An 8,676-nucleotide genomic window follows, 5' to 3' on the forward strand; every position below is an offset into this window, starting at 1 on the left:
CAATCTTAGACATTTGATAATAATCACATTATTTAGAGGTATTTTGTCAGGGCCCGTGCAATATCTAATACTGCTTTTCAGTTGTTTAAAGATGACATGCTCCATTCCAACGTCTGTCCTGAAGAAGAGTCGGCAGCAAATCCTTCAAAACAGGCACGAGTGAAGCCTCTCCTGCCCTAATGACTAAATTTGATTAAGTGAATAGGACGGTTTTGTTTGTTCAATTTTTCCACTCATCAACCCCCGGGAGCCCTGAGGAGAATCGCTCCATATCTTCTTTTCCTCAGCTTTTCTTCAGTGTCACACAAGTCCTCCTCCCACCCCTCCTCCCATCCAGACCTCAGTTCCCCCACCCCTGCACTCCTCCACCTCGCCAAGAGTAGAGTATGCACAGTGGAATCTGGGATTCCGAACAAAAAATTCAGCTGGTTGTTTTTATTGTGGGGAGGCTCCCCCCTTCAGTGTAGCCGCAGCTGCCAAATACGTCATGTTTTCCCTTTCCCTGCCAAAGCACACCCCTTCCAAAGTCATCGATGGTAAGATAATACTGGCAGGACCGGGAGGGTGGGAGGTAGAGGAGCGCACACCAGAGACTGAGTGAGTTCCTGAGGTCAAAAGGTGTGGTCTGCACATTGAGCGAGTGATGACAATTAAAGACGGATAAACGTTTCGGGGTCAGCGAAAGGTTCTAGGAATATTAAGGAAGTGCGAGAAACAGACGTCTTTAACCATCGATGATTAAAACTGAGGAGTTGATTTATGAACTAATTTTACGATGTTTCGGCAAACAAACACAACAGTATTATTAAATGTTTTATTTCACCGGGATCTGTTGAAGTGTTTTTTTTAAATGGTTGTTTTTGCCATGATGTCTTCTCGAGAAATGTACAGTGTTTTTTAATATATCGTTTCTAGTAAACATAATAGTTTTTTTGGGTCTATGCAACTTGCACTGCAACTCGCAACTTGGCCAGATTGTTTCACACCGATTGTTTTTCCTGCTGCTGCTGGGATACGAACAGGGGTAAACATGGGTAAACATGGTAAAAAGCAACCGGGCTTCACTGATATGGTGCTTTTTCATTATCAGGTTTAAAGGGCTCAGACCCCAGTTTCAACAGCTGCTATAAAGGTGCTCCACCTCCATTTACCCGGGGCAGACGGGGGCTTAAACTGCCAACCTTGTGGTACCAACTTAGGGCAGTGGTGGCCAAGAGGTTGGAGAAGAAAGTTGGAATATCACGACAGATAAGTTACCACTGCGGCTCCCTGAGCAAAACTGCTCCTTAGGGATGGTTCACATCAAGAAAACAAATTTAGTTTTATTTTTTATTATACTATATATATTTATTTTACTTTTATTGTAGGAACAAAATAAAACGTCCTCATCCGATTTGCACGAAATATTGCCGTTACATGCTCACCATCAATCTTCTGCACTGTTTCCTCCAATTTGTGGTCGAGGGACACTGGAGCCAATCTCCGGAACGGAGCGAGGCAGCGCCACACTCCCATTCACACCTACTGGCAAGCCAGAGCAACCAATGACCACAAAGGCATGTTTTTTGGACTGTGTGAGGAAGCTGAAGTACCTGGAGAAAAAAAAAAAAAAAAAACCCTCACCAACACACAGAATGTGCAAATCTCTGTCCAGAAAGCTTGCCTGGACTCAAACCGGGGGACATTCATGCCTTGTGGTGAGAGTGCTCACCACTACACCGCCACCCACATGTGGTCTAGTTTGTCCACAAGTTGTAAATGAAGTGATCTAAGCTGACCTATCCAACCCAGGTTTCGACGGTTCCTCAGCTCTCATGTGATAAATTGTCCCGCCTTTGCGCTCACGTACAGGATGGATAACATCAGGAATACATGGCAACGCCAGAGAAACGTAATATAGTTCAACAGAGTTTGGAAAAACACGCATCATGGGAAATACATTATGCAGTTTCAAAGCTGGGATCCACATTAAGGGAGGTGTCTTCTGTAAGACAAATACGGGGCCCCACTAGAGGGAGTGACCGTGTTACTGCATGTTAAAAAAAAAAAACTATTTCTCAATCCATTCTTAAAAAAAATTTATTAAAAAATCCTGACAAAATTGTCACAAAACAGCAGATTGTTATCATGTCGGTCAGATTGAGTTATACTTTTAAAGATTTTATTTTGAAAACAATTCCTTTCTCACACTAGTTGATATACCTATCGACATACGGTTCCGATTGAAAAAGTGAAATTCCATATTTTTGTATCCATAGACACTCACAGACAACAAACAACAATGGAAAATCTCATTGACATCCCGTCTGTTTCCTGCACGCCTCTCCGCGGTGTCGCTGTCTATTACTAACATGTGTTGTAGGGAACAATGTGGAAAACTTTTCCTTTGTTTCCAAGTGGTGCATCTGTCCGAAGGTGCCTCACATTCTTCAGTAGTATGCAGTAAAAATGCAGTACAATGGAATCCAAGTACAATTAACAGAACTTGCCAAACTGCGTTGCAGGTAAATTGCACGTATATTTTTTAAAAAGAAATAACACCCTGAATATTTGGAACACCCTGAAACAAGCCTTGTGTAACTTTAAAACACAGCATCTATCTGGAAACAGGCACAAGCACCGCATCACCACCTCTAGACATTCAGTGAAGCCTACATGCTAGAAAAAAAAGAAAGAGAGAATAAAGTGGAAGTGTGAAAGTGGTATTCTTGGGTTAGGATGCCCCCTGCTGTGGCCTTGGGGGTAAAACCGCAAAGCCAAAGTGAAAAATAAATGAAAGAACAAACACTAGGAGCAACTAAAAAAGAGAATAAACAAATTTAGAGCCATGAAAAACATCAGAAGTTTTAATTTCATCAGGTGCAGGAATCCATGCGGCCGTCTGAACATCGGGCCCACAGCTGAGGATACTTACAGCTAATCCCGCATTGTTTTGAATGTGTTTAATAAATTTCTGCACAGCATGAATATGACCGACTTTATTCTCTTTGCAAGCTTACTACTCGTCAGAAAATCGTCGGCGTATTGAATAAACCACCGAGACGTGTTCTTTGATGATGTGGCCTTGGGAAGTATGCGAAAGAACTGAAAGCGATAAAAATGTTGATATTTACTTATGATGGGAGCATAAACATAAAAAAAATTTACTTAAATGAGACAGACTGGATTGATGCGTTTCAAGGGAAAATATCTGCAACCAGATTTGTGATAGTCAAGTCAACAACAAACAAATATCTGTAGTAAAACTACCGGAATACCGAATATATATCATTGCACGTATGTGATATCGTTTATACATATGCTAATATACCTTCTTTACATTACCGGTAAACCGAGTTCACTGATCACTTCTCCACTGATTCACCAGCCTTCAAAGTGCTTTACAGTGTTAGTCACATTCACAATGTTGCTTTTTTTAAAAACAAGAATCCCTCTGAGATCATATTTGTTTTCCCATAATTTGGAATTTGTATATTGTGGTACAACTGCTGGTTGTTTACTTTTTGCATAAATTGAATAGTCCTGAATTAGACTGAATTGTTGAATTTTAACATCGTTGGATGAATAGTGGGTTTCTGTCTCTTTTTTTGGGGGAAAAAAAAAAATAAAAATGGATGTGTGTTTGTTTTATAAGTGTTCCCCCATACTCCCATGCAGTAAGGATGAGAGAACAGTTTAGGGGTGTGCAATGATGTTTAAGAACGTATTTAGCTTCATTCAATACTGTATTGCAAAGCTTCAGTAATCTGATTAGGAAAAATCTTGGAACAAGGTATCATGTTGCGAGTTAAATGATCGATGTAATGAAGATTGGGTTATTATGAGGAGTCAGAGTATAAGAATGGAGGTGGAAATGGTTGAAGAAAGCGTTGGTTTGAGAAAAGGAAAGTATAGGTGGCAAAACAACTACAATGGGAGACCTTGGATTTCTGTTCAGCGCCGTACTTGCTGAAGTGAAAGGTTTCATTTCATCACATAGACATGAATAGTTCCAGGGGCCAAACTGTGGCACGTGGAGGAAAAAAGAAAAAAGAAAAGAAAGAAAGCTGTTTTAAAATGTCAAATAATAGTGAAATAGTCCAAAACGTCAAAAAGAAATGTTTATCTTTGAAAAAAAAGCTGTTATCCTTCCTGTTTTGGCCTGCTGTGTTGGTGAGAGATAAACTTGTGATTCACCTTGTTGGGATGAGCTTACATGCTGCTGGTTATTACATTGTGGCCGTGGCTGGCAAGAATGAGTAATAAACAATTCTCATATTAGAAGAGAACACATCTTCTTTGTGAACTGGCTGCAGCTTCCAGCCTCCACTACTGCAAGCAGGCAAAAAATAAATAAAAATAAACAAACAAAAACCAGCACAAATAAAGGTGCACTATTTACTTTTTAACTGCACAGTCAAAGCAGGCATTTGTTTCATGTCACCCGGATAAAACCAGATTCATTCAAGCTTCGAGTATGTTTCTCATACGGACAATAAAAGTATATGTAAATTACTCTATGGTGATTATATTTTTTCCAACACGTTCAGATTTAACTCACAAATTGGTTCTATTGAAGAATTACAAATCGTTGACTAGAAATATGAACATAAAAAGGTTTGAATACAATTACAAACTATGGACCTGTTCAGTGTTCGACTTATGATTTTAAAAGAAGCTTATTAGAGTATATAGTGTAAATCATCGTACTTATTACTATTCTTGCTCTTGTTGTTATTGTTGTTGTATTTGGAGTACAAGGAACCCCAAATACTATTCATTTAGTAATAGTAGTTGTAGTAGTAATAGTAGTAATAGGAGAAGTAATAATAATAATAATAAGAAGAAGAAGAAGAAGAAGAAGAAGAAGAAGAAGAAGAAGAAGAAGAAGAAGAAGAAGAAGATAGTGAGCAAGAAAAAAAATTAAACAAAAAACATGTCTATGAATATCTTACCAAATTGCATAGGTTGACATTTTTCAAGAGACATTTGCACAATTTCAACATTGTGCCATATTCTTAGTTAATGACTTCACAGTTCACAGTTAATGACAGCTTCAATCCTGTCTCTTTTTTTTTTGTTTTCTTAGTGGAACGTCTCTTACAAGCCAGACGGTTCCTGTGGTAAGTGGAGGTCAACAACAGGTAGTGCAGGTAGAACTTGTATATTTCCAAATCAAGGAAGGAGGAAATCTTAAATTAATTCCTGCTATGGTCAGGCATTAAGCAACCGCTGGCAGGCCCTAATACAAGCCGTCCCCTGCTCTGTTACAGTTGAACTAACTCATAACAATGCCATCAAGTGTCCAAATACTTGAACTACAACTTTGCCTATGAAGTACATCATCCATCCATCCATCCATCCATCCATCCATCCATCCATCCATCCATCCATCCATCTTCTACACCGCTCTATCATGTCCTAAACAACAAAAGATAAAATACAACATCAATATAAACCATCAGGCTGCACAGTAACATCAATATTAAAGAGGGATTTTTCTGTGATTGTTCAGTTAATAAAAGCATTATAATGCCTTCTTCTTATGGACACCTGATTCCTCACATTGGGAAAAATCACCAAGAAAAACAAGTGTGTACAATTGGGAGCACCTGTAATTTAACATGTAAATATGTGAATGCATTATTCAGAGTTTTACCGCCTCCTGACAGTTCACCCACCAGAAAATAAAAATTTAAAAAATAATGACTTGAATGCTTGGAAGGAAAACCTTCAGGTTGAAATATAAGAGGCTGATTGGAAAACAGTTTGCACTTCACAGCTCATACTAAATTTATCAGCACACGTCTAAAAATAATCCAATGTAAATGGGTAATGCAGACGTGTGTCCCCAGTGGAGCTGAACAGATACAACAAGAACATGCCAGATACATGCACAAAATGTACAAAAGCCAAAGGAACTTTGCTTATTGTATGTGGCAATGTAGACAAATGTAAACATTCTGGGAAGATGTAAAAAAGACTGTTGAAAACATTATCTCCCCAGACACATTTTTTGGATCCCAAACCTTTCTTGCTGGGTTTATACTAAGAAAATCAGACTTCCAGTAAAAGAGAGGACACTTCATAGACTTCAGCCCGATCAATGGAAAAAAAAAAACATGTATTGCATTGTTATGGAAAAATTATACATAAAATGCCAAACAATGGATGAGGTAAATGTTGTCAATCTGACCATTAGAAAGAATAAGATACAGACTAAAGGCTAAGCAGCAGATCTTTGAGGTAGTATGGATGCCCTTTATTAACTATGTCAAGGAATTTTATCTAACTGATAACCAACTAGTAGTTGGTCTATAATTAGATTATTTTTCTAACTGATGAAGGAAACGATTGAATTTCACTATTTTTATTTCTCTTTTTTTCTTCATTATATTATACTGCATCAACTGGTGATTGTTTTTTTTGTTGTTGTTGTTGCTTTTTTATTTTTTTCAAATATATGAAAAGCGTATTTCTGAATTGGAGAACAGATTTGGTCTCTTAAAGACAGCGAAGAAGCTGCTTTTCTGGAATAATCCCGAAGTGTCCCGGAGTGAATCGTCTCTTTCCGTCTTCTTCCGGCTCTGCGCCTGTTTGTAAACATGCGTCAAAAGCACGTGATCCGGTCTACGCACTTTGTGGCAGTGTCCAATCAGAAAACGGGGGTGTGCGCGGGTGGGCGTGTCCGGCTCGTGTTGCTGTGAAAATGTCGATGGACAAGGGGGCTTCATTAGGGCGGGGGACCACTCTGGATTTAATTATAAGGAGCGGGGGGACGGAGGGAGGCTGGGGGCAGCGGTGAAGGAGGAGGGGAGGGGGGGGGAGACGGAGGTGTTGCCAAAATGCATCTGTTGGTAAGAAATCTTCCCGGAGAAAGAGTTTATTTACATCCTCCGTCATTAATGTACCATCATCTATAGGGATGTAGGTTAAAGTGCGTGCACGGTGGGCGGTGGGCTTAGTTGCGTTTTATAACCTGCTTCACTTACTTTTTTTTTTTTTCTTTCTTTTTGCATGATGTTTCAATCATCGTTGCAATTGTAGCCTTTTCATCGTCAAATGTAGGTTGTTGGTTTTTTTTTTTAATTTATTCCTTCCTTCAACTCGATTAAAACACGGTTCTTTATTGAGAAGGCCATGAGGATTACGCGTGGCCGTGATTTGGTTGTTATGGTGTGTAGTGCGCAACGTTCGTACCCGGAAATAAAGGAAAGCATTTGCTTCCAGCTGTTTCTCTATAAAACGTGTCCGTGCGGATTGGTGCCCCCTCTTTGCTCGGAGACGGTGGGAGAGAGTGAGAGAGAGAGAGAGAGAGAGAGAGAGAGAGAGGGCAGCGGAGCTGGGTGGGATGGAGAGGTGTGCTGGATGCTTGCTGCAGGAGGATGTTGCGCACTTCTATTTACCTCAGGAGTGAGTGGTAGATGCGCCCATGCGGTGCGGCGCAGTTACTTCGTTTATCAGCTAGATGAGGATGTTGTTTAGCTCCGAATTAAGGCGCAAGTTGCTGTTAGTGGTGCACTTTTTTTTTCTTTTTTTTTTTTTTAATTCATGTTTTATTTGGATTAAGTCTAGTGCGTTTAGGTTTATGTAGTAACTTTGATTTGAAGTTAAATGAGAGAGTTTAATACTTAAAACTAGTATATTGTTGAGGGGGAAAAAATGTTTACAAGAAAATGATGTGGAGCTGCTTCTCGTTCAGGTAATTTGTTTGATATTCTACTAACTTCGAATTTTTAATATGACTGTAAGATTGATTCATTTTGAATATATTGAACCATTTACAGGCTGTATGTAAATTGTGACCCGCTTAAAGAAAATACAAAATGAGCCTGAAGTTGAAATTATGTAAGATTGTTTTCCTCCGTTGTTCATTTGTATAAGTATTTGTTGCACTTAAAAATGCTCTTTTTTGAGTCATTATTTTCAAATCTCGCCTGCGCACCTTTTGTGCAAGTGTCTTGACTCAGCTCCATCCATCCAGAGGTTTCTATGTCATACGCACTTTTTATTCCTGATGTAAACAAACCCTCAGGAAGCAATACTCTAATTCAACACAGGATGGCGTGTTTGTGCAGGCGGACAGAACATCTTGTACTGGAACAAGAAAGTTATCCAAGACGGTGTTTTTGGAATGGGTCACATGTTTATTTTTTTTTGTTTTGTTTTGTTTTGTTTTTTTTACGGGTATTGATGCAACACTGCGAGTGAGAGTGAAACATCTGGTCAGATTTATTCAGATGAACGAACATGTGTTCCCATTAATTGGACTGATAAACAATAATGTTTATGGACAAGAGTAGACTTTCAGGAAAACCAATGTTGAGACTTCTGTTCACTCCAGAAATATATAAAGAAAAAAAAAAATGAAAGGGACATAAGGGGAACAAGAATAACGGGGAAAAAATATTCAAAACTGAAATTGCTTGGCTTTATGATTAATGTTGCTATTTCTGTTTCCAGGTAGAAATGACGCATTGCTTTCATTGTAACAAGAAAGGTAAGAGCAAGCACACAGCGAATAATATCCCATGTTAAAATGGTACAACAGTGCAGTAGCACATTGTTTATAAAAGATACTCTCTAAAAGCCTAAGCTATAAAACAGTTAGCTGACCATAGCTGGGTCTGATCAGATTTACTCTCACGCATTCACACTGATAGATAAAACCCTGGCATTAGCACAGTATCAATGACA

The sequence above is a fragment of the Lipophrys pholis genome (assembly GCF_963383615.2).
Source record: "Lipophrys pholis genome assembly, chromosome: 8".
In the NCBI taxonomy this organism is placed as follows: domain Eukaryota; kingdom Metazoa; phylum Chordata; class Actinopteri; order Blenniiformes; family Blenniidae; genus Lipophrys; species Lipophrys pholis.